The 6,607-nt window shown below is 41.4% G+C and overlaps 2 long non-coding RNA genes across 2 annotated transcripts; one reads left to right on the top strand and one right to left on the bottom strand.

The window, feature by feature from the left end:
• Nucleotides 1-416: 416 nt before the first annotated feature.
• On the bottom strand, nt 417-4,003 carry LOC113982436. Its single transcript, XR_003538762.2, has 3 exons — nt 3,826-4,003; nt 1,853-2,036; nt 417-796 (listed from the first exon to the last, which is right to left on the bottom strand). It is a non-coding gene; the product is annotated as an uncharacterized LOC113982436 (long non-coding RNA).
• Nucleotides 4,004-4,131: 128 nt separating this feature from the next.
• On the top strand, nt 4,132-4,996 carry LOC120322666. Its single transcript, XR_005562497.1, has 2 exons — nt 4,132-4,217; nt 4,744-4,996. It is a non-coding gene; the product is annotated as an uncharacterized LOC120322666 (long non-coding RNA).
• The last annotated feature ends 1,611 nt before the right edge of the window (nt 4,997-6,607 follow it).

Raw genomic sequence — 6,607 nt, 5'->3', positions numbered from 1 at the left:
ACTAAAAAATCTATCGGGCTGTCATTTGCTGCATAGTGCCATCTATCATCATGCAGCTTGGCAGCTGTAGTGCAGGGAGGGAGGGGGGAGCTGGAGCAGGAGGCACAGTCAAGGACTTTCACATGTAACACCAAAAAAAAAAAAAAATCCTTGTCACAATTATTTATGGCTCTTGCTGGGGCACATAATAGGACACATAAAACCTCTGTTTCAGTTTCAAGCCCCCTCCCCTGTCGGAGTCGGGCACAGGCAGTTTTGCTTTACACATACAATTTCCTGAACAATGCCGAGCACTTGTGAAGTGACAGTGACAAATACTGGAGGCTCTGGCTGCAGCTCTGCAGGCTGTTACAGGAGCAGGGGTGTCAATAATCAAGGAAGGCTGCCAATGATACCAAAATGCCACTGTGATACTCTCCTTGTTCAAGCAGCTCTCTGCAATGCTTTTATTTTGAAGTTCCAGGAAACTTCTCGTGTCCCTGTAGTTCCAGGCTGCGAGGAAATAAAGTGTCGGAGGGACCCGTGCCAAGAAATGATTTTTCATTGTTTGATCTTCTGTGCAGTTTGATCTCACGATAACTAAAATATTGCTGGTTCAGAGGGGCTTAATGAATATTCAGCAGTTTCCTATTAGTGTTAGCCTGGTGTGAAGTCTTTTTGTTAGGGTCTATCGTATCAGCCCTCTGCATGGTGTGCTTGACTTTGTTGTTCAGAGTGTAACCTTTGGTTCAGGTCCCAGCTGATGGATTTCAGAGCGACTCTGCTCCTCTCTGGGTGGCAGCAATGGGGAGCTGTGCTGTTAAAGAAACCATGCTTTAGGTAATTAAACATAAAATTCGGGTCCAAACCAACAAATTGTCTTGCTTGCAGTTTCTCAAGAAAGAGCATAGGCAGATATTAACCTTGATGTCCCCATTAAAGTCCTCTGATACACTTTTTATTTCCCATATCTCATAGCATTTCTGATCTCCAGTGTTAAGTAGCAGACTGTTAAATTAGCAGAAGAGAGGCCAGGATAGATTTGCTCCTGTGGAGCAAATCAGTTTTGAAGGTACGATCCATAAAAACACCAAGAATACAAATTAAACAGAAGCTCTTGAAAAACCATTCACTTTAAGCACAATACATTTTCATTATTGTTAAGGCAGCCACAAACAGCATCTAGGTACACAAAGTAACTGTCACGAAACCCACTCTTGATAAATCAGGGTTACATTTATCTAAATGAAAGGCACCTGCCCTCTTCCTGAAGCTGCAGAAAGAGGTGGTGGCTTTAGGACGGCTTCAAATGTTAAAACATGCCTAGAAAAAGAAAAGGTCTGAAAGACCAAGTTAGTTAGACACGAATTGTGATGATTTTCTGTGGTTTAGTTCCGCTGCACTGAGTGTGCTGTCAGTCATGTGCAGTTCATTCAGACTTGTTTCTCACGACCACATTCCCCGGGCAGTTCCTATAGGTTTGAAGTGCTTCTGCATGAAGCAGGGTTGGTTTAGGAAACATGGATCCTGCTGGCTCAGTTACATCCCACATCCACCTTATTGCCCCTGTGCAAAAAGTGTTCTGAGAAACCGTTCCCATGTGGCAAAGCTCGTCTCTGCTGAGACTTTACATTCCACCACCAAACCTCCCTCGATTCTAAGTCTCTAACACAGAGTTCCTGTTGAACAGAGGTGGTCTGGACAAGAGTAAGTTGAAACAGCTGTGTGCTCTTTACCTCATCTGCACCAGAGTCACAACCAGTTCCTGCTCTCTGCTTCCTCCCTCACAATCTCATTAAACACGCACACGTGGGTTTTTTCTCCTGCATAGTTTCGTTTTAAATTTCCTGTCCTACTTGGATTTTTTTCTCACCTTAGTGAAAATAGGAGTGGGATCAAATGTTGAACAGACCATATTTACGTCCATTGCTATTGTTGTTTTCTTTAGCTCACTGAAAATTGAGAGGAGAACTCTGGTCTTTATTGTTGTTTCTGTCAGTAGCAGCTACACAAGATCCAGGTGATGGGCAGCATCAGGTACAATGTTGTCTTGATTGCTGCACAAAAGTGTGAAAGTTGACATCATTATGTTAAAATTGCCAGCACAGGAAGGACATGGAGCTGTTGGAATGAGTCCAGAGGAGGCACCAAGGTGATCAGAGGGATGGAGCAGCTCTACTGGGAGGAAAGGCTGAAAGAATTGGAATTTTTCAGCCTGGAAAAAAGAAGCTTTGGGGTGACCTAACTGTGGCTTTCCAGTGCCTCAAGGAGTTCCAGGAAAGATAGAGAGACTATTTCCAAGGGCCTGGAGTGACAGGAAAAGGGGAAATGGCTTCACACTGACAGAGAGGAGGGTTAGATGGCATATTGGGAAGGAATTGTTCCCTGTGAGGGTGGGGAGGCCCTGGCACAGGTTGCCCAGAGAAGCTGTGGCTGTCCCATCTCTGAAAGTGTCCAAGGCCAGGTTGGATGGGGCTTGAAGCAACCTGGGCTAGTGGAAGGTGTCCCTGCCCATGGCAGGGGGTGGGACTGGATGAGCTTTAAGGTCTTTCCAACCCAAACCATTCTCTGATTCTATGAACCTCTCAGAAGTGAGAGCAAACCTGAGATTAAGGAGAGATTTGCCAGTGTTTGCAAAATATATTTTACTTTTTCCAAGAAAAGTAACAAGGAGTGCATGGGCTCTTCTGCATCAGACTCTGCAGTGCGTTGTGAAATGGGATTACTGTCAATCAAACTAATTTCTCACGGATCACTTCTTGTCTTTAATTTCTGTTCCTTTGCTTCTATTTCCTACAAGCTTTCATAGCATGTTATGCTTTTGGCACTTTCTGAAGAGGAAAAATATTTTTCCTGGAGTTTATAGATGCATTGTAGAAGAGGTTTAAATACTATCAAAAATGCTTTAAAACCCCAAATTTTATTGGTAGTTAAATGATCCATATAGTAGAAACATCCATGTAGTTTCTGTTTATTTTCAGTGCATTATTTTTTTTTTCCTTGAGTTTTTTGCTCTAGGGACTGTTTCAAGGTAGTTGGGACACATGAAAACAGAATTCCAAATGTGGGTATACGCAAATAATTAACGTTAGCATTAAGGCTTATCTAAGGAGCAGAAAAATGGAAGGCTTTGGTTGTGGTATATTTCCTGGGATTTTCTTTGCACTGGTTCCCTTTCAGCATCTCACTTTTGGAGAAGCCTCTGTTCTGCAGGGCTTCTGTTGCTTTCTTATTCTAAAATCCAGTTAAGTGTAGAAAAATGTTCACTGCCCTTTTCTTATGAATTACAAGGTTGTAAAATCATTACGAGTAAGAAGGAATGTGCCATAGTCTGGGTTTGTTGACTCTGGACCAAACAGTGAGTGGGAAAAAAAAATTACTCGTTGGGTCATTTGGGGAAAAAACACAAATATTGAAACACTGTGAGTTCTTTGGGTTTGGATTTGATAGATCAGGGGAAGGGAGCTGCAATGATTACAAAAAGTGGTAGATTTGGGTTTGATCATTTCCTTACAAACTGTTCTCGATAATTGTGCACAGAAGTGTGAGGTGTATTTTTATATTGCTGATTTTCTCCAACTGCACTTAGAATCTACTTTAACCACTTTGAGGTTGTAAATTACCAAGTAATTAATATTAGAAGGTAAAAATATTATTTAAGGTCTGCATTGGTACAAAGAAAAAAATAATGCCGTAGTGCCCCATCCATTCCTGTTCATAAAACCAGCTACCATGGGAGTGCATCACCTGAGGTTTTCAACAGCTAAAAAGTGCATTCTTGTGAAAGACTGCCTTTCCAGTTTTTAGAAGACAAAAGATTTCTATTTACTATACAAATACATTTACCTGTTTGCCAGCTGGTGACTGTGATGCAGAGTTTTTTCCATGAGTCACCACAGAGTGTTTTCGGTTTGTTTGGTTGTTTCAAGTCAGTATTTAATAAACTTCAAGCCTATTTGGGTTTTAATTTCTTGTGATGCCACAACACATTGTTCTTTGCTTGAGATTGACACCAATTTAGTAAGATGTGGCAAACATGCAGCTACCAAGGAAATAGTTTCCTTAGCAACAAGGAACCTATTGACAACGCTCCACACGGAACCCACTTTAACCCCAGTCTGGGGAGTTGCTGTTTCTCTGGTTTCTGGCTGTTCTTTGCATCTGCACAAATCAGATGTTAGAGGACCAAAATGTGCTGTCTATAACCACAGGCAAAATCACCTTCAACATGCATGAAGGTAGGAGTTGGTGAACAACCAGTTGCACCATCAAAACTTGGGCATTTAGCAAGGCACAGTAACATTTAAAATGCATGGTGGGCAAATCTGAGCTTAAGTAAAGTTAATCTGTAAGCTGAGCCCAGGTGACACATCCAGGATTTAATAGAGCATAATATAAAATAATAGGAGGAAAAAAGCCTTGGTGTGTTGTGCTGACACACATTTTTGGGCAGAGGTATTTATATATGCCACTGATGGAAGCAGCCTGGGTAAATGCAACATTAAGTTTAGGACTGATAAAAATAAAATAAGCATTCCACAATTCCACGTGGGAATTGTTCCACCTAACTCATCTGTCATGTAAAATAGCAGTAACAATGTGTGACTTTACTGGGAGAGGAAAAGGTTTAACCTGTTTCAATGGAGTTTTGGTTTAAAAAAAAACCCAATACAAGTTCAGAAAAAGTAATCTCATCACAACATTCCTTGTTGTTTATATTTTTACAAATATTTTAGTTACATGTTCCCTGCTTTCCTGATTTAGGCACTGGCATTACATGGAATGACCCAGTATTAACGATGGGAGTCTAAGCCCAGAAGATATTTGAAGTCAAGTCCCTGTTCTGCTCCATATTTTCTTGTGCAATCCCCCATGGACTCACATTTCCAAAGGGACTGGCACTTGTGAATATTCCCACTTTGGAGCAATCACCGAGAGACCATTATGAGGATATGATTTTTGGAAAATGCTAAATGCTCATGTTCTCAGAATAAGATCTCTTTAAAGTGTTCCCAAATTTGAAGCACTGCATATGTTAGAATTCCTACAGTTCCTGGCACCGTCTCCAGCAGTGGAGCGAAGCACAGAGACAGCTGAGACAGGAGAAACCAGGCTTGAGATGTTATTCCTGCAAAATCAGGATATCCTTGACTCCCACACCTGGTGATGCAGATGCTGCATCAGGCCAGCCTGACCTCGGGGTCCCCTCAGTCCTTGCCCACACTCAGGTTTTAATATCAACGTGGTTTTAATGATAATCAGGACAACATAATACTAAGGCCATAAATCAAAGAATCCCAGAGTGGTTTGGGTTGGAAGGGACCTTAAAGATCACCTCATTCCACCCCCTGCCATGGTCAGGGACACCTTCCACTAGCCCAGGTTGCTCCAAGCCCCGTCCAACCTGGCCTTGGACACTTCCAGGGATGGGGCAGCCACAGCTTCTCTGGGCAACCTGTGCCAGGGCCTCCCCACCCTCACAGGGCAGAATTCCTTCCCAATATCCCATCTAACCCTCCTCTCTGTCAGTGTGAAGCCATTTTCCCTTGTCCTGTCACTCCAGGCCCTTGGAAATAGTCTCTCTCTATCTTTCCTGGAACTCCTTGAGGCACTGGAAAGCCATAATTAGGTGACCCCAAATCTTCTCTTTTCCAGGCTGATCAATCCCAATTCTCTCCCCTTTCCTCCCAGCAGAGCTGCTCCATCCCTCTGATAGTCTTGGTGCCTCCTCTGGACTCGTTCCAACAGGTCAATCCCAGCATTTAATTTATATGAAGACTCCCTGATTTCTGACAGGGCTCTGGCCCACACAGAATTGACCGTTAACCAGTGAAATAAGCCATATTTTCCATAACAAAAAGCAGCACTAAAGTGCTCAACATTGACATTAATATAGCTTTCAAATAGTTTCTAGGTAAAATTCAGTGGGTCACCTCTGTCAGGTTTTAAGATTTGGGTCCAAATTTTCAATTAAAGTCTCTTATGAAACCTGCAGCAGCACCTGCACGGTTTTAAAAGAATAGCTGTTAGATTAATTTTCATTGCAATTTGTTAAATAACACTACAACAAAAGGAGAACATTACAAAGGTGAAAAAAAAATCTGCTCTATTTCAAACATGAGAATCAGCAAAACATCTTTGAAATCAATAAGAATCTTTATGATGGCTTTGGTCATAAAGATCTGATTTTGAAAATAAAGCCCTTTTTGCTTGTGCATAAATAAATGTAGAAATTACTGCACAGTGTCTCTAGAAATGTATTTGAATACATTCAGAAATATATTTTCTGAAATGAAATTATTACTTTGTCTTTAGTTCCACTGATCTGAAATAATTCAAGATAGTGCTGAGCATTTGGAAATCATGTTTATTCCAAAAAGAAATTAATAGCACTGTAAAACAGAGCGCATCTTGAAGATCTGACATCATCAGCTTTTGTGATTGTTTTGGTTTGGGTTTTTTTCTTAATTTCAGTTCCCCTTTCTGTACTCAAAAATGGTAAACCTGTGACTTCTATTAAAGAACTTTTTAGCTGCTAAACTGCCTTAATTAAATTGCTGTATCAGCAGTTCCACACTGAGCATCTCCTTCATGCCAAATGGTTGTGATTTGATTATCTCTTCCATGA

This window comes from Pipra filicauda, unplaced genomic scaffold, assembly GCF_003945595.2.
Source record: "Pipra filicauda isolate LSUMZ 115617 unplaced genomic scaffold, ASM394559v2 scaffold13_size5146498_pilon, whole genome shotgun sequence".
Classification (NCBI taxonomy): Eukaryota; Metazoa; Chordata; class Aves; order Passeriformes; family Pipridae; genus Pipra; species Pipra filicauda.
This window is presented reverse-complemented; position numbering and strand designations above follow the sequence as displayed.